Raw genomic sequence first — 23,503 nt, forward strand, 5'->3', positions numbered from 1 at the left:
TTTTTTTCTGAAAAAAAATTATGAAATACATATTTCAATAGTTTATAATGTATGTTTTCATGTAATATTGTGAACACTACACTAGTAATGTATCAATAATATATATAATTATTTAAAATACTGTAAGGTGAAGGCTGCATAATACAGTAGTAGAAACACAGGCATTGTATCAAGCAGATTTTACATTTGGATTCCTGTTTGTCCTGTTATTAAGTTGGCTGTGTGACTTTGGCAAAGTTCCCTAAGTACTACCATTTCCTCAAAGGGGGGGGAAAACGTGGTTAATAATGACCACCTTGCAGGGTTATTAAAGAGATTAAATAATACATGTAAATCTCATGCATTCACTCATATTGTGCCAAGAACACAGTAAATATTAACTTATTGAGAGGCGATAACAGCATTGCATAAAAAGGGCAAGAATGTTGGAAGAGGGTCATCTTGGGTTTAAATTCCAATGCCATCACTTCTTAATTTATCTTGAGCAAGATTTAAAAGTTCACTGATTTCTTCTAGTACTCTCTTAAAATGGAGATGATAATACCCATCTGCTTGGATTGTTGTATTGATTACATATGATAGAGAATGCAATATGCCTGGGATATTGCAGGCACTCAAAAGGTAACTGGCACTATTATTTATAAGGGAAATTACTTAATTGAAAGACAGGTTTAAACTTTATTTGTATAAATACCAAGGTAGAAGCTTCTAGATGCCCTAGATTTTATTTGTAGTCACTATCATGCAAGTATTTGTGGTTAGCGAGGACTGTCTGGATAGTTTGATAACTGCTGCTTCCCTGCCCCCCAAATTTGGAGTAGGTAGCCATCTTTAAAATAACATGGAAGGAGGTATTTCTGAGAGACTCTCCCATGTGTAATGAAAAGGTACTGAATATAATTATATATACATAGAAATATGTACCTTCATTAATGTTTCTCAGATGTACATTGGGGATCATCTGCCTCTCTGCCTCTTAACCTAGGTGTCTGTCTTAGCTCCAAAGAGGCTTTCCAGGTACTTCTGTGCTTCATTTTCATATTTTCTTCTTGATTTTAATTTTTAGAAGCACCCATCACGTTATTCCTCCTTTTCACTAGCCCAGTATAACCTGCTATTTGTTATGTGTGTACGTATATTGAATTTGGAAAACGTTATATAAAAGGAATCTTAATCCTATTGTTCTCATGTTCCACTTTATTTCCGTTTTAATAAGTATTGCATAGACTTGCCATTTTTATCAGTTGATACTTCATTGTCATTTTACATCATAGAAACAGTACCTTTTAAAATTAAATTCTGAGTCATTTTATTGTGAGGTTATGAAAGATGAGTTCAGTAGTGAACTCATGTCAGCTGTGTGGCTTGTCTGAGTGTACTGTCTTTTGGTAGTCAGGTTGCCAGCCCTTCTGTCATTGACTCTGGAGCTGCTTTTTAAAATCTAAGATGAAGCTTACTCTTCCTTCACACACACATGCATGCATGCACTCACGGACGCAGACACACATCCACACTCGCCACCTTGCAATGAAGACACTGCTGTTGGTTTCAGTTGAAGTCAGTAACAGGAGACAAAATTAGTTAGTTCATAACTTTTGCCTGAAGGCTAAAATTTCCTGTTTTGGAGATTGGCATTCAGGGATGTAAATATAATCTAAACATTTTTTAAACTGGCATTTGAATGGCTTGCTTAAAAATAATTTTAGTAACCGGAAAACATTCTTTTACTCTTCTGGGATCAGGAACAGGGAAAGGTGACTCAACTTTTATCTGAAAGTTTTAAAAGCATGTCCAAAGGGTATTTAAAGGGAAGAAACGACTCCCCTTCAAGTTTATTAAATAACAAAACATTTTCTAATTTCATTTTAAGTTATATTTTAATGGTTTCCACAATGGGGTTGGCCTCAGAGTAGGGGTCTAGTATATTCCTGTTGAATAAATGTCTGTCTCATAAGTATTAACTATCAGTTTGTTACTGGTTTTAAATTATATTTAACATTGCAAGGGCTTCCAGATAGATTCCACCATTTGATCCTCACAATAATCTTGTGAATTAGGTGGAAGAGGAATTTTCTTCATTTTATAGAGAACTGAACAGAGTAGTTCAGATACCACCAAATGATGGCTCCAGGGTTTGAATTTAGGACTTCTAGCTCCTACTGCCATGCTTTTTGGGCAGTGCTGTGCTGCTTTCTTATATTTGACCTGGAAATATTTAGATATTTAGTATTACATTAGTTTTCTCATTTATTCAATAGTTTTACTGAGGGCACAATTTTAATTTCTAGGCCTTGGTGGATGAATGTAAAGACAAGGTTTCTACTCTCAAGGAAGACTGTCAATAAAGAAATAAACACACAGATAAGGTAATTATTATGCCTACAGTAATAATGATTGGCACATAGTAGGTGCCCTGTAAATGTTTATTGAATGAGTGAGCAAAATGATACAAACCAAATAGACAGTGAACGTAGGGTCTTACATAGATGGATTGATAAGGGAAGGTCTTTCTGAGGAAGTGACATCTAAGCCAAGGAAAGAGCATTTCAGACAAAAGGACCAGCACTGGTTTAAGCCCCGAGGCAGAAAAGAGCTTGGCTTATTTGAGGATTACCAGAGATGGCCAGGAGAGCTAGAGCATAATAAGCTGGGGAGACAGGTTCCACATGAAACTGGAGAGAAAGGGACTAATTATGCAGGGCCTTGTAGACATGGTGAGAAATTATTCTAATGTTGGGAGGCAATTTTCCATGTGTCTTATGTTTCTGCACTGACTGCCTTTGTTCTGAACTGTCTTTTCAAGGATGATTTGTATAGTGAACAACCTTGGAAGATAGAGTGTCTCCCTCCAGAGCAAAGATCAGGCAGATTTATTCTCTAGTTATAATAAAAACAACGTCTCTTTTGGGGGCAAAGGTCAGACAGCCTTACTGCCCATTATAAAAGATTTGGGTTCATCAAGCTCAGGGTTACTGTCCTGTAACACAAGCCACTGCTGTGCAGGTGTCATCTGGTCCTCTTTATGTCACCTGGTGGGAATTAGGACATAAGGGACTGGCACCAAAAAATGCTGATACTCTGGCTACTGCTATTGCTATGAGTGATGAACTCTTTTGTCTTTTGCCAGCATTCATAAAACCACGACAGGCTAACTTATTAGCATGCAATTAGGATGTAAAAATCTTACATCCTTCACATTTCTTGACATCTTGGGACACGGAAAGCCATTGGAGGGCTTTCGCCAGGGGAATAATCATATGTAGTTTAATCTTTTACTTGGTCAGTGTGAATACGCTGTGGAAAATGGTCATGGATAGAAAGGAGGTTGATGAGGATCTGTCTAGTTGAGAGAGAACAGCACCTTGGACCAGTGTGGTGACAGTGGAGATGGAGAGGCATGAAGGATTCAAGATTGTCTTTAGGAGGTAGAATTTTTAGATCTTAGCAGAATGAATGTGGGGTGTGAAAGAAAGGAATGGAGAATGGATTGTAGTTTTTTGGCTCAAGTAAATGGGTAGAGGTGACTTGAACTGAGATGAAAAAGCCTCAAGATGAAGATAATAAGCCTGTCAAAGGACTTATTTCTCTTATCACCACTTCAACCATTTTATTTGCTTCACTCTCTCTCTCTCTGTCTAGAATTTTTTTTTTTTTAATTAAAGCTTATTGGGGTAACAATTGTTAGTAAAGTTACATAGATTTCAGGTGTACAATTCTGTATTACATCATCTATATCTCACACTGTGTGTTCACCACCCAGAGTCAGTTCTCCTTCCATCACCATATATTTGACCCCGGAATTTTTATGCTTAGAATTTCAGGCCGAGGAAGAATAAATACTTTGTAAAACTTGGGATCAAATTACCATTGGTATGTATTTTTCTGGGAAGAACACTTTTCCTGTGTCTTCACGAGTTGTCAACTCCATTAAAATTAAGAAACGCAAGTCTTGCTGTCTCTGGATAACTGGGTTGTCTCAATAACAGTAAATTAGATTAGCTTGGGAGGATTTGTTTTTCAAACACCCATATTGATTTTTACCCCAAATTCATTATCTGGGAGTTAACAATGAAACTCGTTAATATGTTTTAGGATTTTCCCTTTTTCAGTGTTAACATAATATACTTTTTTTCTTATTTATTTTTCAGATTTTAAATACCTTTTAAAGCTGGGCTATTTTCCCTTAACTCTCCAGGTTAATTACTGCTCATCTTCTGATCATGTAAGCTTAATACAGTAGGATGAAAGTACCAAGTGCCTGTGGGTTAATATATTCAGTTTATCTTCATTCAAAAATTCCTCAGGATAAGCTCTTGTCTTTCTAATGCTAGATGCTGATTTCAGCAGCACCTGATTGCTTTTCATAAAGAAAGTAAAAATCTTAAAAAAAAAAGGGGGGGAGGGGGTTCCCTGGCCCTGCAGAGTTTTTTTGTTAAATGTCTTCCCTTTTTATCTTGTGAGATGTATTTTTGGGGTGTGTGCTTCTCGTGCTTGTTCATGGGATGATTTTACATTTTTTAACCTTTATTGCAGACAGTTTCAGGCTACCGCGTGATGTTTATGCGTTTTGAATTACTTTTGCACCATCTTGCACATGTCATTTTCTTTCTTTTGTTCTGTAGCATTTTCCTTGGCTGATGGCCTAGGTCTAGATTTTTCCTTTTTGGAAAGTAAAGGTTGACAGGAGAGGGAAGAAGATAGAGCTTAGCAAAAAAAAAAAAAAGAAAAAAAAGAAAGAAATTTTGTTGTTGTGGGGAAGGCTAGACTTAAAATTATTTCTGATTTAATTTACACTTTACCCTTGGACATCCAGAATGGAAAAACTTGTTCCGTTTTAAAGATAAATGAGAAAGCATGAACTGTGACACAATGTCATTAAAGCTGATCATGAGACATTTCCAGGTGACATTAGTTGTTATTAATGACTTTAATAGACTCTGGAGATATTTCTATCAGAAATATGGTTAGAGTGCAATTATTTCTGACTTTTTGAGAGGATAGATACACTACCTTTTTGCTTTTATTTTCTTTTTATGGATATCCATCCTTGAGTGCTTTACCAGTTTTAAAACACCCCCAGGTGGTCGAATGGTATTTAATCTCCGCAGGATGTCAGGTCTTGCCTTCAGAGAATGTTCTGTCTTAGTATCTCATTATATAAATGTTCAAAAGGCCTCAACATTTTGTCACTAACTCCATGTTTCATGCTATTTGCTAAGTGGTGTATAGTTTCACCATGTTTAAACTGTGTTTGGAATTTCATGAGTGTATTGCTGGTCTTCTTCCCTTGTTCCCAGATTTCAAAACAAAAGAACAATTAGTAATAAGGTTTTACCAGGGCCTTCTGAGATGAGATTTTGTTTAGTGACTGAATTAAACCAGAATTTATAGCCTGTGGAAGGTGATAGAAACTCTCCATGAAGGAGTGTTCATATGGCCCAGATTTATGCCTCTACTCCCTTTCCCTGCCTTCAGGATAGTTTTTTTTTTTAATGAAAGTTTATTGGGGTGACAGTTGTTAGTAAAGTTACATAGATTTCAGGTGTATAATTCTGTAATACATCATCTATATCTCACATTGTGTGTTCACCACCCAGAGTCAGTTCTCCTTCCAACACCATATATTGGGACTCCTTCAGCCTCTTCTACCACCCATTCCCCCCTTACCCTCTGGTAACCACTAAACTATTGTCTGTGTCTGTATGTTTTTGTTTTTACCTCCCTGGTTATGAGCCCAGACTTGCCCATAGCCTAAAAACCATTCTGGAAATGGTTCAGAGGCACAGAAGGACTGTTACCCTCAGAATCACAACTCCGTTGCACCTGCCTCTCTTTCTACTGTGTGAGGACTCGTAGAAGACACAGTAGGAAGATTTGAGTGACACCTGGGTTTGCATCTGAGCTCATGTGTCTTAATAATGTGACCACAGGCAACATGCTTCACCTTTTGAGGCTTCAAATCTCAAATGTAAAACTGAGACTCTACTAATGACCTCACAGTTAAGTGAGGCCCCATCGTGTAGGTCACGGGATTCGAGCTTAGCACTTGCAGGTTCTCACTAAGAACTTGGGCGGGATCGGAGCTTTGAAGCTGCTGTGTGTTCCTGATCCCATCTTCCTGCCTCACTCTGGAGGTGAGCACCATCTCAAACTTGACGTTCAACATCCCCTTGCTTCTTAAAACGAGTGTATCTGTACACAGTCTGTTTTTAGTTTTGTCCATTTGGGTTCTAAAAAATGGTATCTTGTTATATAGTTTCATCTCTAATAAGATAAGAGTGCTTCGTCACAGCTGGGTGAGCGTAGAAATCCTGGCTCTCTGCTCAGCCTTTGCTGATGGGGGTGGGATTTTGCTGGAGGAGAGTTGTGTTTATCTAAATGTTTTTGCCTTTCTAGGCTTCCCCCTTGCAGGTCCTTTAGGTAGAGCAGGCTTTTTCCATACTGGATCAGAGGCAGGGATAGATAGCATTATGTGACATGGAGGGGGGATGAATCCAATAAGGAAATAAACTGAGGTTAGTGGGAGCCAGGTTTACTACCTTATAGGGAAGGGAAAAGTGAAAACTAGAACGAACCCTTGTGGTGTTGGGTTGGAATTCAGTATATCTGCATGAATTCATGGTTTTCAGTGTACATTGATATAGAAAGAATGAGAAGTAAGTATGTATGCATATATGTGTGTGCTTCTGTTTATTCAGATGACTTGGGAATAGTGATGACCCAGTTGCAAGAAGCATACTCAGATGTTGGTTTCTAAATACCATTTCTTCCCACTAAGATTATCAGACTAGAAAATCCTTTTTTGGGGGCAGCTATCATAGTATAATTAACTTGGCCAAGAATTATCAATGGACACTAAATGTATCAGGTGAAAGGTTGTTGAGAAATAGGATATTTTTGTAGTCTAAAAGTATCATCTCACAAAATACTTATTAATTATAAAGGGAAAAAGAGGAACTACAGTGGGGCAATCTGGTAGATATCAGTTCATATTACCAGTCAGGGAAAATAGTTGAAATAGTGTACTGTCTGATAGAATACAATGAGAGGAGCTCTTCTGTGGTGCTCCTACTGAAAATCCATGCTGAGTCTAATCATAAGTATCAAACAAACCCTAATTCAGGAGCATTCTACAAAACTGGCCTGGAATCTTCAACCTGGTCAAGGTCATGAAAGTTCAGAAAAGGCTAAAGAATTCTAGATTGAAACAGACTAATGAGATATGAAAACTAAGTGCAGTGTGAGATTCTGGATTGGGTCCTTTTACTAAAATGGACATTATCATTGGAGAAAATTAAATCTGGTCTGTGTCAGTGGTAATTTCTGGGTTTTGATGGTCATAATTACTGTAGTTTCATAGGAGAGTGTCCTTACATATAGAAATTACTCACTAAACTCTGTATGGGTGATAGGCTCTATCATGTTGGCTGCTTACTCTCAAGTGGCTCAGGGAAGTCCAGTTATCTGTGCTAGTCTGGCAACTTGTTTATGTGGGTTGGTCTGAGAGTACTCAGCAAAACCAAACCAAACCTTCCTTCTGTTAGTTGATTTAGTAGCTCAGGGTCATTTGCTTATCAAACAAATCATTTGTAAGGTTTAAGGGGTTTGCTTCTCTGGGCTGTCTTGTCTTGCAACTGCCCTGTTATATCTTGATTTGGCTTTTGGTATGCTGATCTTAAATATTTACCATCACCTCATTAATACATTATTTCCTTGCCCATTCTTTATTTCCCGTTGCCTATGTTTTGCCTTGTGACAAACTGCTTCTGTCAATAGGAAAGTGTGATTTATAAAAACTGGGTGCTTCACTGTGTTACAATTCAGTGATACTACTGTTTTTAATTGTAACTTACTTTGTTATGCTATTCTTTTCTCCTCAGTTCGCTGGTGAGTTGTTTAAGCTTTCTTTCTGTTTTCACCATAGTACATCTACCTCAGTTTTGAGCATGTTTCAATAGGATTTTAGGAAAAAGTGTCGGGCTGGTTGATTGCTATCTTAGAATTTAGAGTTTCCAGAAAGTATAAGCAGGGTAAGGGGAATCTGATAGACAGAGTGGCAAATGTGGTGTGTACTAGTCCATTATGTAGTCAGCTTAGGCCTGTGTTTGTGAATGGTTAGCCCCCGACGCTTTAGGATTAAGCCTTATTAGGACCAAGCTGGTCCTACTCTAAAAATGTGTATTATTCGGGATGGAGGTAGGGTAGCTATGGGGAGAAGGTTAGTTGTCAGAGCAGCCTTCTGTCTCTGAGAACCTTACAGTAAGTTGTGTGTTGGGTAAAAGCTGTCTTTTCCCCTCAGTACAGAGAATCATGGATGAAAGGCCTTGAATTGTTTCCCCCGCCCCAACCTCCACTCCATGTCTTTCTTTCTTTGGTGGACCTAAAGTTCACCACAGGGCTGTTTGCCTTAGATGGGTTGGAGGACACACTTTCCTTTTGCAGTTACACTCATTTTCATATTTCTCAGAAGGATCAAGGAAAAAAAGCTTTTAAAAAACCCAAAGTGGTAGTTACATTGTACTTAGTATACACCCACACATACAAGCTTTTCTTTAGCATTTTGTTACTTTATTCTTGCTGCTTATACAGTGTAGGTGGCCTTCTCCAGATTGCTTTCGACAGGAAATTGAGCAACCTTTCTTTTTGGAACAGAATACATATTACTGCTAAGAGAGGAAAAAAATGAAGTGTTTATGTTTTGAAATTTTTATGGAGTTTGTCTTTAAAGACCAATTTAGATCTAGAAAAATGGAGGTAGGGGTTAAATTTCATACTGTGCATTAATATATCCGAACCTTCTTAGTCATTTGTGGGCCTTTCTTTTTCCGTAGAAAGAAAGGAAGGCCCGAAGGCCTCCAACATTGCTTTGCTTTGCAAAGAAGAAATTCCTTTGTTTTTTTCTCTTAGCCAATGATAGATATTAAGAAGTTGTCTTTGACCAGGTCATTATTTTTCTGGCTTTTGTGTGAGGCTGCCTTTCCTAGTTGCCTTCTTTGTGTAGTGGAGGTGTAATGATTTAACAGGTATCTTGAATCTGGAGTGTATGTGAGCCCTACTTTGGAACACCATGTCAGTCAGTAAAACTTCCTAATGACTTGGCTACTACAAAGACCCACAAGGCTGGGTAAGGACCTCCAATTAGAGCCCTGCCTCTGCCACAGATTCCATCTGGTCTGCAACCCCCCGCCCCCCCATTACTTTGAGATATGAATACCAGTCTACCCACCGCCCACCACTCACCCAGGTGCTCGCTGCCTGGGGTGCTTGTGCTTGAGTTTGAGTTGGGTAGGTAGTTCCTTTATAGCACAGAGGATTCAGGGAATTAATCAGCCTATAATTAGAACATAAGCCCATATGCCACATCATGGAAGTGTTTGTCCAGTTGGAATGGAGTAATTCTGGTGGAATCTTTCTAAGTGTGTTCAGAAATCATATCCTTTCCTTTGAGTCTAAAATTTGCATGTTTGTTCATGTACCTAAGTGGGTTACTAGTGCAAATCAGCTCTCAGGTATGTCTTATGTATGTAATTAGCTAGTTATAGCTCATTAATTATGATTAACAAAAAAAGTATATATTTTTTGAGTGTTAACAGTTTCTTGACCTGTTCTGTGGGTGCAACCTGTAGGCTAATTATGTAAAAACCCCAAGTTTTATTATCTGGAATATCTGACTCTCAGAATATCCTTTATAGGTTTCTTCTCCCCAGTTTTCTTCTGATGTGTATGCCATTTGATTATGGCAGGGTAGAAAAGACCTGTTGTAGGGTCTTCTGGAGCTCTGTTCAGCTGTATTATATAAGATCACAGTGTGGGAACATGATAGACCCACAGTTAAATGCAGTTAAAATAAGTTTTGAATGCAGTTAAAGTAAGTTTTGAAGTACCTTTATATTTGGCTGAATAAACAATGGGAGTCCTAATATACAAGGTGACAGGCTGGGAATAGGAACTTCACCTTGTCCTTACCAGGAATTGGGAATCACCTTGTTGGGGCGAGGGGAAGGGGGGTTCTTCCTCAAACAGGTTCTTGGGTTTCTCCCCCAGACTTCCTGATTACATTACGCGGGGTGAGGCTTTTGGACCAGCACTCTGCCTAGAGACTGAAGAGCCAGGTTTAAGAATTTGTTGAAGCAGGAGTGGGAGTGATTATCAGTTGGCTTAAATTTAAGTGTGTGTTAAATTGAAACTAAAGAGTTTAAAAATGAAAGGTTTTAGAGGTAAAGTATAACATTTCACAATTATGATTTGGTTTGTAGCAGTGATTTCGCCCCCCTTATTCCTATGAAGTACACTTGTATGTTTTTCAAAGTTTGAAGATAAACTTGTTATACTAAAGTTCATAATTATTTTAACCTAGGTTTTGAGAGAATACCTCAAATTGGACTCAAAAGCAAGATTTACTACTAAATTTGAAGTGGAAAAAGGTGAGCTGATGGATTAGTCACAAAGTCATGTTGGGGGAAGGGAATGTCACTCAAGTGTTTATTCTTAGGAAACCTGCTACTTAATAGGAGAATTTTGATTGAGCAAATGTGGATCCTACATTTTTTCCCCATTGGTTTTTCCTCCTTCATTGTTTTATTACTGAGAGGCAGAATTGGAAACAGAGAAGAGGGCAAACTCCAGTAGTTTTAGTCATTATCTTCATAGATAAAACAGTTAAGACATTTTTCTGGCTACTTAATGGAATAATATGAAGGTTTTTGTTACATGCTTATGTTTCTACTCCATATAGTAAATGCATTTTAAAAAATCTTGTGAGTGTTTCTTAAAATTTGATGGGAGTTTATGCCTCAACCCATGTTCTAAATAAAAATCTTGCTAACCCTGTTGCATTAGTGTATAATTTGGAATACCAAGTTTATCCTGAAAAATAGAGAGGTGGTTGGATGATCTACTTTCTACTGCCATTTACCATTGATCTTGGAGTGACTGCACTTGGTTACTGCTAGTTAGAGACCAAGTTCTACCCTAGGCCTATCCTAATGTTTAGTGGACATTTCTCAAACATGTTAATCGGTTGTAAAAGGGTATTCTCATTGAGAAAAATAGTAGCCTTAATCTGATTAGAGGAGACTTTTCCTACTGGCTGAAAATGCTGTAAACTCTTAAGTTTAGATAAAACAAGTGATTGGGGTTTCTTCAGTTTTGTACTTTGTACTTAACCTTCATCTCAGCCAGATGCTGAAACAAAAACTTTGGGATTTTTCTTATCTTCTGCTTTGTCAGGAGCAGAAGCCTATTGCCTAAGGAGTCAGCTCTTCTGGAGTAACTGCATCCTATCAAGGACAGTCAAGGTTATCTGAGCATCTCACCCCCTTAAACCTTTGTGCAGAGCTTAGGGCTTCTTTTCTGAAGCCCGCTGGAGCTTGCTGGGTAACTGGAACATTGCTTTCAAAGTAGCTCACTATTTCTGACCTTCCTTGAATCTCAGTAAGAGAAATTGGGGAATGATTATCTCTGAAAATGTTTTACAGTACACTAGGACACTTTCCTGGTAGTATTTATTTGAGCATTCCCAGCATTGTTTTTCTTTTAATAGAGGTGGAATCCGAGAAAGATTTTTAGATCTCTGTAATTTTTAGCTATTTGAAAAGACTACTTTTTTTTTTTTTTTTTTTAATCAGCAACACAACTGAAATGTAGCATCTTTGGAACCATCAAGAATTCCTTAGTGGTGAGCAAGCATTCTGCATGCATGCTCCATGAAGGTAGCTGTCGCTCAGGTACTTCTCAAAAGAAGAAAAACCAATGCATATTATTGAGCACCCTCTGGTTTTTACCTCCGTCTTGTAAGGTGTTTTCAAGACCCACCTTTTTTTCTCTTGAGAACCTGCATATTGTAGAAATGTGTCCCTTCAGTGCAGCCTCGGTATGCTTTATAGTATTTTAAACACTTTAAAGTCAATGCCAAGTCCTGGTTGATAAAACTTGAATATGACAGTTCTTAGCAGAGACTTTAAGTTTTAGGATTATTATGAGGCCAAGCTTGTTTAGTTTTTATGTCATAGTAGCTACACCTGTGTTTTGAATTAAGTTGTTTAGTTTAATAACCTGAACCCCAGGCACTTAAATCACTTCTTTTAATGGTGGTAATATCTGGATGGTGCTAGTACTGTATATTTATTAGGTCAGGTGGGAGATCCTTCTCTTAGGCTTTCATATTTGGTTGGATCTCTTCAGATAACTGTGAAGGGAGGCCGCGATTAAACAGTTTTACAGACCTGCTGGTAACATGACCCCTCTTGGCCTTCTAAATATATACTTCTTTCTTAAGCTCTCTCTCTGCTTAAGGGATACCTAAAAGAATTCTCTTCCTCTGAAAGAAAACAAAAACAAAACAAAAACAAAACCCTAAAAAACAACCCACAAAACCTTACATTTTTATGTAGTTCTGTGTATCTTATTAAATTTATCATTCTTTTTATTTATTTATTTTTTGAGTAGCATTGTTCTAGAATATAAAATTGAATTAAGAAAGCACACTTTTTTCCTGCCCTTCAAAAAATTTTTAAAATTGCCATATTCTTTGTAAATACCTAGCAAGAAACAGTGATGTTAATTGATAATGATCTCTCACTTACGTGCTTTATGCATTAAATAAAACGTTTGAATGATTTTTCTCAAGTATTATACTTTTGCTTTGGATTTTCCCTTTTTTACATAGATAGTTATGGACTCATTGGTAGATGAGATAGTGTTTAAAATTTTCTCTTATTTCAGTTTGGTTATTTCATCCTAGGCTTCTGATTTTAATGGGAGAGTCATTGAGGAAATTTTAAAAAGCTCTCCATTCATTCTTTTCTTAAAAATATAATAAAAAAGAATAACACCAATCACATTTACTTAGACTGATGGTTTGCTGGTATAATGCACAAAAGTGAAGACATACTTTTTGTTGTTTTAGGAGAAGTTCTAACCATTTAGTAAGTGAAAAAAAGAAAAGGAGAAAAAAACATGTTGGTGCATTCTTCTAGAATTTTCTTGTGTGATATGTGGTGGTAGCAAGACACTTAATAATCAATATCTTCCATTCACTGTCCAGGCAATAGAATGACTATGGCAGATCCAGTGGTTAGTTAAAATGGAAGCTTAGAAAGCATGTCCTCCCTGCCTGTCGAGCCTTTAGAACATGATCGTTTCACGTTCTATTTAGAAACGGTCGTTTCACGTCCACTGAGGTGATACACCCTGTTGTCTCCTCATTATTCCTTAAAACATAAGAGAACAGCTGTTCATATCAGTAGTTTCCTCTTTAAATATGGTCCAGTGACAAAGATAGTAGATTAAATCATAACAAGACTTTGAATATATTAGCTCTAAGAAGAAAATAACTCAAATGTTTACCTTGAGGAGACTTGTTAGATTCTTTGGGTCAACCTAAACTGAGTTTTCATGATGGCACTGAAAACATGGCAGCACTGGTACAAAATGGAGACCACTTTTTAGGATAAATACCAGACGGAATTTTATGAACCGCATGCTAACTCTTAATATAATATGAAAGTATTAAAAATTTACAGTAGCAAAGGAATGACTGCAGAATTTTCCTTTTATCTTTGGCCATGACTAGTTTGAATTGAGTTTGGCATGCCTTGAGGTCACCTCAGAATTATTTCATTATGCTTGTGTATTATTCAAAGCCTACTTCTTTGTTCTTAGTAAAGAAAACTATATGAAGTCCTTTGCTCTAGCAAACATTTTTACCAGCCCGTGCAACTGTGATACAATCCGTTCACAGTTACTAATGTTATCATGCCTTTTTTTCTTGAATGAGAACAACATATTCTCACTGAATTCTTACCTTTATGTTCTTCAGAACATAAGAGAATAGCTATCCACATTAAACAGAGAGTTGCCTCTTTTAAAGTCATTCTAGTGACAAGTAGAACACTTGGTAATAGGAATTGAATTAAGTCGTCTTGGAAGTGGGGCTTAAGGTGAAAGTCAGGGTGAAGGTCAGAGAATTGTGCAGAGCTCTGCCTCATCCCCTCCTGCTGCTACCTGCCTTAATAAGTTGGATGGATGACTGCATTTTTGACGACTTGGAGTTTGGGAGCAGATCACAGGGTGGAACTAGAGATGAAACTTGGGGGTAGCCTGCCAGTTCTTCATGATACACTGATGTTTCTTAAAGAGCTTGGGAAACTTAGTGGTGGGGGTTTTATTTTAAAACCTGGACTTCATTTTAATGTTTGTCAATGTCACCGAAGCATATTATATATGTAAAGGAAGTTGTAAATATCTTCACTGGTATTTGAGTGGCTTTCATCAAAACCATGCATGCAAAATTAAGGCCATATGGTGGGTGAAGTCTCATGTGTCGGGAAGTCCACTATGCCATGTATTGGGGGGTCTTGGTGCTCCTGGGAAGAGGGCTTCATTGTGTCCTTTTTGGAAATGATTTTGAAGCAAGAGCATGTAAAGATGAATAGGCTTTTTGAAGAAAGCTACTGCTCACATCTGCACAAAACATGCCAAGGCCTCCAGTGAGTCGATGGCAAGGAAAACACAAGAGGTGTAGGCGTGTAGCCCTTCCACATGACATCAGTCTCTTCAGAGCAGGGGATGTTTCCGAACCATTGTTTGTCTCAGCACATGTTAGCTCTGTGTTCTTCCCATAATGGTTTTCTTAATAAAAATAAAATGGTGGGTACTCTGGATGAGTCTTCAGTAGGTTAAATAGTGAATGGTTCCTGAAGAAATAATGGACTTTGATTTTCATTTCAGGGAGTCTTTTTCTTTTCAAGTCGGTAACTTAATTCAGTAAATGACCCCTTTCTGCTACTGACTGATGTGTTCTTTCCCCCCAGGCAACTGGAAAATAAATGGTTTGAGAAATTGACTAGGTAACATATGATGAGTATTGGTCTTTGTATGGAGACCTGTGGGCATGTTCTAGCCTTAAAGCTTTTGTAGTTACAAGAAGTATTGCCAGTTGTTTTATTTCTATTTATTTCTATTGCCACTTGTTTCCTCCCTGGATTTATTAGTAGAAAAGTTAATTCCGCTAATCAGTAAATATCTTTTTAATACCTATTATATAAAGAGAGCTTTCTTTGCTTAATGTTGCCCAGGATAGAAATACAAAAAAGAAATGCCCCTTGTAATCAAGTTGTTTTTCTAAGAGATAAGACATAATTAAAAATTGTTATAATAAATGACCAAATGTAATAAGTCCATTAGTGGAAATGCAAGTAAAATACATTGAGGCATCTATAAAGGGTGAATTCAATCCACGGAGGTGGCATCATAGAACTGGGCATTGAAACATCCACCCACCCACCCACCCACTAAAAGAAGAGCATTTGTTTCTCCAAGTAACCATAGTAATTAGTATTTATTGCATAAAATCTGGATATTTCTAAAAGGCACACAGATCAAAGTTAAAAAGTCACCCGGCTCAGTATTTGGGAAAGATCCTGCTGAGCCTGCCGGTGTAATAAAGCTGACCTTCCTAACTCTCAAAAAAAAAAAAAAAAAAAAAGTCACCCAACTCCCACCAAATCACTGTCTCTTCCACCCAGACATAACTATCCCTGCTAGAGTTTTTACTTTTAATTTGTGAGATTTTCCAAGCATACACAAAAGTAGAGAGACTAGTACAATGAGGCACCATGTACCCATCACCAAGCTTCATCAATTAGACATTTTGCCATTCTTGTTCCATCTTCTTCTTGCTTTTATTGATTGATTAATTGATTGGAGTATTAAAGCACAGCCCAGGTATTATATCATTATATCATTTAACCTATAAATACTTAAGGTTAATGATATTATAACTAATGTTTTAAGTCATTATCTGTTAAAAATACTTAACCAAATTAATGATTATCTTTAATATTATTCACTAGCTAGTCCTGTAGTTCGTATTCAATTTTCTCCATTGTCTCAAAATTGTCCTTTTACAGTTAGTTTGCATTCATCTCTTATTTAATCTGTAACATTTTCTCTTCCCTCGCTTTTTAATGTAATTTATTGTAGATGAAACTGGGTCATTTGCTCTTTAGGACTGCTAGCATTTTAATAGTTTTCTTTCATTTTTATTCTTCTATGTAACATGGATATATTTTAAAAGCAAAATTGGGATCATACTGCTATTTACAAGTTACTTTTTTTACTTAATGATATATTGAAGATATTTACTCTTCTACAACTGGTTTTTATTTTCTCTTAAATCTTACGGCATTATAGTAACTAAAAACGAGAAAGGTGCATTTGATTGTATTTAAAGCAAATCTTACATCAATGATACCTTTTACAACAACAAATTCCCTTTCTTCTTCCCTCCCTTCCTTCCTGTTTCACTCCCTGATGCAATTCCCTGAATTGAGAATCCATTTTTTCCCCCTGAGGAATGTAGATCAGTGGTTTTGTAAAAGACAGCCTGACTGACGGTTCCTTGACAGGGTTGGAAATAGAGTCGATAAATGGTGCCCTAATTTTCTGGAGAGTCCGCTATGTGAAGGGACCTTCCCTATTATTGTTTCCATAAGCTGACCTTTATTAAAAAGTTAGGTTTTCGTTCTCACATAAATGTAGGCTACTGGTGGGGAAGGATTCTTAGGGGTTGAAAGGGAGCATGACTGTTTTAATTTAGTGATGTTAACGTAATTTTAACATTTGTGTATTAGGTCCTCTTTCAGTTACTGTCAAATGTCTAGCCTGAGAAAAAGAATGTGTGCAGGCTCACACCAGTCATAATTAATTCTACCAGCTGAAGCGTCATGTGGCCATTTGTCAAAAGTCTTCTGTTCATCACATAAAACCCTAGCTTCATATGTGATGTTGTGGTTGCTCCTGGTAGTTTGTGTTCCTGCATTTGATTAGAGTTTAATTTAGCAGTGGTTGCAGAGATATTATCTATTTCACCTTATTTTTTAATTCTAAGCACTTAATAACCCTATAAAGTCCTTGTGAGATGTTTTTGAAAATCAAATTTCAAAATGAAGTAATAAAGGAGTAATAAATGAGTCTTATCAGGTTTACTCCCCACCACCCCCTTTCTGGTTCCCCCTCTTGCTCTCCAGAGGCAAATACTTTGATTTGCTACTTATGATATAAAAGTATTGTATTTTCATCTTCTAACACGTCACATAATTGGTATTGTATTGAATATCAGTAACTTTTTTTTTTCATTCAGTGACATGCTTTGGAGATTTGTCCATGTTAGTTCATATAAATCTAATTCATCTTTTTAAACTGCTGCTTAATGTTACGTAGACTAGTCATGGGAACCTAGTATAGTTTTTCCACCATTTTCCTCTTGCTAAACTTCTAGGTTGTTTCTGTTGGGTCCTGAACACAAATAAGGCTGCAAAGAATGGCCTTGTCCCTTGCTCTGCACCCGTGGCCATGTGTTTCTCCAGTAGGCAGTTCTCAGGTCATGGGATATTGTAACAGATACTCCCAAATTGTTTTACCAGAAGGACTCCCATCAGAGAGGACGGGGTCTTTAATTCCACATGTTTATCTGAAGAAATGGGCCAGGGTAGGAGCTAAATTTGAAGAACTGGCTTGTTTATAAATAAGTAGACCTCTTAAAGTTCTAATGTTTAGTTTTGAAGTTTTTCTTGAAGACTGGTTTTATTTTTTGGACTATATTTTGCTACCAGATGTGAATTTATTTATGCATAGAGAATTTTACAATTAAGTAGTTACAAATAAATTATGATAATGGCCACTGAGCTTTTGTATAAAAATAATACCTCATCGGAGAATCTGTGCACTGGTGGTAAAGCTGGGCGCGAGGGTTGTCTTCAGTGCTTCTGAGGTTTGGAAGGCCTCTTCAGTTAACTGCTAATCTCCGTTGTAATGCCTGAGGAATGTGTTGTATATTCAGCATAACACCCACCTCATTAGGAACACCACAGGCAGAGGGAATACAGAATTAAATGAGAGCCCCTACGGGAGCAGGAAAAGGCACAAGGCCTCCTTTGCTTTCCCTTAAAGGACTTCTTAAAAGACATTCTACACAGTAGAGATGGTATGTATATACCCTTTTTGTCACCTGTGGATGGTTTTCTGGCATGGCAAGGAAGACAGACACAGCTCCATATTTTGCTCTCAAGGAAAAAAATGTAAAAATTGTTTCCTATTGATTATGCTTTTGGAAGTTGTCAGTCTTCTATGCTTCTTCTTTCTCTGTAATAGTTATCATACATATTCTTTTTGATTCCTAAAGCCCTCTAACTGGTGGCCTCCTTGGGATTCTGGGCCTCCCTCTTTTCATCCATCTAATGGGGCTAATAAGCCACCGGCCTCCCAGGGTTGCTGGAGCATTAGCTGCCGGTGCCGGCCCTCATAGGAAGCCAGTGCTCAGCTGCGCAGGACCAGAGGGGTCATTGAGACCAACCTTCTATAACACATGAGAAAACTGAAGTTAGGAGTGCGAAGTAACATACAGTTAATCCTTCTTCAGTTTGTCGTAACGACTAAAATAATCTTTGCCACACATCAGATCACTTTGTGACTCTGCTTCTTGAGAAACCACAGATGCAGCTTTTACACACAACTTTTTCCTTGCCTGGAATTTCCCTTTCTTCTCACCACCTGTCAGTTACCTTATCCTCCTTTAAAACACGTTCAAGTTCATTTCCTCAGGAAGGCCTCTTTGGCTAATCCTACAGGTGGATATTATTTCATATCCTCCTTTGCTCAAGTGTATCTTTCACTGTGGAAATTTGAACTTACTTGTATGTGTCTTGCAAAACTCTTCTCTATCCCCATTATTATTTAAAAGGGACCTATGCCATAAAATGCTGTTTCATTTAGGGGAAAAAGAACTTCTTCAGAAGAAAACCCTATTTGTTAGTAGTGCAACGTTATTTCTGTGTTTTGAAAGAGAAAATTTCAACTGACCGATAATTAAACCCTGATTTAGCGTATTAGCTCCTACTCACAGACCTTTGTTCTGCTTTTTACACAATCACCTTTCAAGCCAGTAGGTCAGAGCTAAGGATTATGTTAAATAAATTAGAACAAAACTGTCTACTGATAATTCATGTATCTTTACACGTGGATGAGAATGCCCGCAACCTTTCCCTAGTGTTCTTATCTTTTTCCATGCTATGAAAAATGGTACACTAAAAATACCAAGTAGCAGTATACACTTGTAAAGATAACTTGCAGAATAAATTATATGTAGACTAACTAATTCATAAAAGATCATGTGAAAGCCAAGTTAGAAGCTTTTAGAATTCTTTTCTGTTTTTAAAAGTTGAATTTATTGGGGTGACATTGGTTAGTACAATTATGTAGGTTTCAAATATATATGATGCTCAACATGAATGAACGCACAATTAAATGAATGCTTCACTGTACAGCATCTACATTTTAATATAATTTCAACATACAGTTGAATAGAGAACTGCTTAGATGGCATCCGTTTATAATCAAATATTATTTTGGTTTTTGTGGTAGGCCACTCTGGGACCAGGGAGGAAGTGTTACAGGTAGCTTCTTCCCCAATACACACAGAGAAATGACACACTGGTGTGTTTGTATGAAAGGACTACAAGATCTTCGGTTATATTTGGGGTGTGACCTGGAAGGAGGCTTAGCTGTCATCTGTTCATTTTATAGATGAAAAACAGGTATTCACAGAGATCAAAAGATTTGCCCAAGGTTTTATTGCTTTATGGTGTTGATGCTAAGGCACAGAGCTCTGAGTTTGTGGAGATGGAACAGCACTGTGATGCTTTTGGGAGAAACGGAGTGGTACTTCTTTATTCATTCAGGGATCTCCAAGTATTAGGTTTGTGCAAAAGTAATTACGGTTTTTGCAATTGTTTTTAACCTTTTAAACTGCAGTTACTTTTGCACCAACCTAATATTTCTTAAGTTAGTTATCTTTTGTATTTTGAATATTTTAAAAATTAGGTTATTGATGGGATTTGAGGCTAGAATTTTTTCTTTGGACATTCTTTAACATGCTGCCCACAAGTAATTTTTTTTCCTGAGACGACAGCGTAGAAAACCAAACTTTAAGTTGGAGTTTTATCACTTTCTTATATTGCCAAATAAATCATATTTTTGGAAAAGCATTTTAATGGCCTTTGTAGAAAACGCTTTTGCAAACCCAAGGTAGTCTTACAGTTTCACCTTTTCAAGTGTTGACTTTAATTATGCCTAACTTCTGCTGTAAGGACTGGATCTTGTTTATCTTTATATTCCCTGCAGCTCCTAGCACAGAACAAAATGTTTAGAAAGTTCAGTGGGAGGGTAGTTTATCTAAAATGCCTCTTTATTTTCCTACCCAAATCCTCAGTGAGAATGACTTCACCCTTCTTGGCCCCTTGCTTTTCTCTTCTATGTCATTGTGAACTAAGGATTGAAGGGTACCCTGAGGAAAATTGTTTAGATACTTGCAGTATAAAATTTCTTTATGATCAAAAATTGGATCACTGGGCCAGAACATAATTTCAGCTCTCATTTGTCAAAGGCTTACCACGTGGCAAATATTCTCCAGATTCTCTGAGTACAGAGTCGACGTGGCCCCTGTCCTTAAGGACCTCATGTCTAGTAGTTGAGGCAGATATGTATTTAGGTGCAATAATGGAAGTCTTGGAAGTGTTGAAGCAATGCACGTACCCTAGACGTTTCTCCTTAGCAATGTAAAGGAGGCTATGAATACCATGGATGGTGTAAGTTCAATCACAAAGTGATTAGATTTTTTAAAATTACATTTTGTGTTTTAAATAGCTAATCCATGCCCATAGAGTGAAATCCAAGAGGTTATATATTGAAGCTAAACTGCATAGATTTTTATTAGGGTTTCACCCGTTTTTCTGCTATTGTTCTTTGCTTTTCTGGGATCCAATCCAGAAACGTCTTACTGCATTTACTATGTATGATTTTTAAAATTTATTTTTACACAAATGGTAGCATACTGTGCTATGCTTTCATTCTGTTTCATTCTAGCTTATGGTTGTACTTTATTCTCCAATTTCTTAATGATGGGCGTGAAGTTGTTTCCGATCTTTTGATATTATTAACAGCCACTGTGACTGTCCTTGAGCTTGCAACTGTGCAGGATTACATAGAAGAATTTCCAGGTTAAAGAATATGTATCTGTATATCTTTGATAAATATTGTTAAACTGCACTCCATAGACGTTGTACAAATTTCCACTCCCATCAGCAGTGTATGCCTTTCTCCTCCCTCTTGACAGTGGTATGTGATTAAACCTTTTGATCCTTGCCAATTTTATAGCCAAAAAAGCAATTTCATTGCTGTTTTCCTGTGTGTTTCTCTTGTTGTACATGAGGTTGAACATATTGTGGTGTGTGTAAAAGCAGTTTTTTTCTGTGAATTAACTCTTGTGATCCTTTGCTCATTTATCTAGTGAGATAAGCTCTTTAAATGAAAAAAGAAGTTAGCATTTTGTGATAGGAGTTGCTGATTTTTTCCCCCATTGCATTTATATTTGTCATTTATGGTCATTTTTGCCATTTATAAATTGATTATTTTTGTATAATCAAATTTATTAATCTTTTACTTTGTGGGTTTTGGATTTTTGTGTCCTACTTAGAACAATCTTACACTTTCCAAGAGTTTGAAAAAGTTCTCCTGCTTTCTTTTAATACTTTTGAGGTTTCTTGTTTTTAGTGTTTAAATTTTTTGATTAATTTGGGTCTTTTTTGGTGTGCATTGGTATCCCATTCTTTTTCCATGTGGCCGTATAGTTGTGCCAATACCATTTATTGAGTAATTTATCTTTTCTGCACTGCATTGATTTTAAATGTCACAATTTATTCTTCATTCCTATATCTCCGAAGTATTTTTAGAATGTTTATTTTATTCTTGGATTTGATGGTCTACTCATGAACCAATTTTACACTTTTTAAATTATTATATATTTATAACTCATTTTATTATCTGGCAAGTATTAAGTCTACTCTCCTTTATTACTCTTTCTTTTTCATACTTACTCTCATTATTCTTGCTCATTTATTTTCCCTTCTGCACTTTAGACTTAGATTCTGAATTTCCGAAAGAATATCCTGTTAATCTTGTAGGGATTATGATAAATTTACATATCAGTTTAGACCTTTTGAGAGCATTCATCCTCTAGGAATTTGTTTTGTATAGCTCAAATAATTCTTCTGCTTTAAAAACATTATTAAAAAAATTCATTACTGATAATATGAAGGGCAGTTACACATAATCTTATCTCCCTATCCCAACAAACTTTACTGTTTCATATATTTCTTCCCATTTTCCTTACACTTTTGGTGATGCTGAGTCATATTTTAGGGTCTTTATTGTATTACTTTATCTTCCATGATTAGCACAGTGCCATGCATACCATAGATAAATGTTAAAAGAATTCATCCAAACTGCTGTGGGATCCTCACTGGAACGTAATTGGGAGTACTTATTAAACTTTAACGTGTATGAATACATAACACCATTCCCATACAGTTGAATTACTGGGCATCTACTGGAAGGAAAACAAGTGTATCTTGTCAGTGAGGCATAGAGTCCAGGGGCAATGGCAGGTACTGCCATTCCAGCACTTCTTTCATTATCTCCTTTCCTTTTAGCCATTAAATTCTGTTGAAGGTGTGAAATCTTGTAGAAGTGGGTCATAGCCCATGCTGAGCACTTTTAATTTGATTCTCCACGTTACCTTTTAGTTAAAACAAAACAAAAACCTCTTCAACATATTTGTAGTAATCCTTTAGATAAACATGTTAGAATTAGCTAAATAATTTTTTTTTCCTTTGAAACTTCTTGTATAATTCTTTTTTTAAAAAAAACTTTTTAAGTGTGTTTTTCCAGGACCCATCAGCTCCAAAGTTGTTTCCATCTAGTTGTGGAGGGCGCAGCTCACAGTGGTCCGTCCATGTGGGGATTGAACTGGCAACCTTGTTGTTAAGAGCACCACGCCGCCCCCCTTCAGTCCTTAGTAACCAGCTGACCCCCAAATTTCTTAAATCATCACCTACATCTTGCCCCAGTTCTGATCATTCATTCCCTCTTTCCCTGTGGATAGTCCCCATTCTAAGCCATTGTTCCTGACTGCAGTGTCCTGGATGAGTGAATTGGGGATGGTCCTCTCCCTCCTGTTGTCACTCCTGCTCTGTCAGCATGATGAATCCTGTTCTTCACAGAGATGAGATCAACTCCACCCACTGCAGCACCCTTTTATCTGCTCCTCATTCCTTTGGGGAGTCCAGCCTCTTCGTCCCTATCCTGATCTCAAATCTACCCCTATACCTTTGAAATCTTGATTTCTATCTCAGGGAATTCCTTCATTTGGCAAACATTTTTGTTCACTGTGGTGGGGGGACATGATTACTTCCGTACCGTATAGACTTGAACCAAGATTGCATCAGAAAACAAAATTGTTTTGTGCAGAGTCCTAGAAAAAAGTCTCCTTCATTGTCTCAGCATTCGGTTGAAGGGAGAAAGAAGGAACCATCTGGTAACCTGGGAATGGAAGCAGGGAGGTAGAATTGGAATGTTTAAACCACTAAGCAACTCCTGAATTAGTGCC

General features: G+C 37.1%; 1 protein-coding gene across 17 annotated transcripts in view; it reads left to right on the forward strand.

Annotated features, from left to right (window-relative positions):
* The window catches only part of SIPA1L1 (signal induced proliferation associated 1 like 1), a 335,407-nt gene that overhangs the window by 69,304 nt on the left and 242,600 nt on the right, over window positions 1–23,503 (forward strand). For 10 of the 17 annotated variants that reach the window (XM_081047663.1, XM_081047664.1, XM_081047665.1 and 7 more), the window contains one exon: window positions 10,358–10,424. The exons of the other annotated variants lie outside the window; for them this stretch is intronic. The gene's annotated coding sequence lies outside the window, so the exon portion shown is untranslated. The remainder of the gene's footprint in view (window positions 1–10,357; window positions 10,425–23,503) is intronic. 17 annotated transcript variants of the gene reach the window in all.

Source organism: Rhinolophus hipposideros (assembly GCF_964194185.1).
Source record: "Rhinolophus hipposideros genome assembly, chromosome: 5".
NCBI classification, from domain to species: Eukaryota; Metazoa; Chordata; class Mammalia; order Chiroptera; family Rhinolophidae; genus Rhinolophus; species Rhinolophus hipposideros.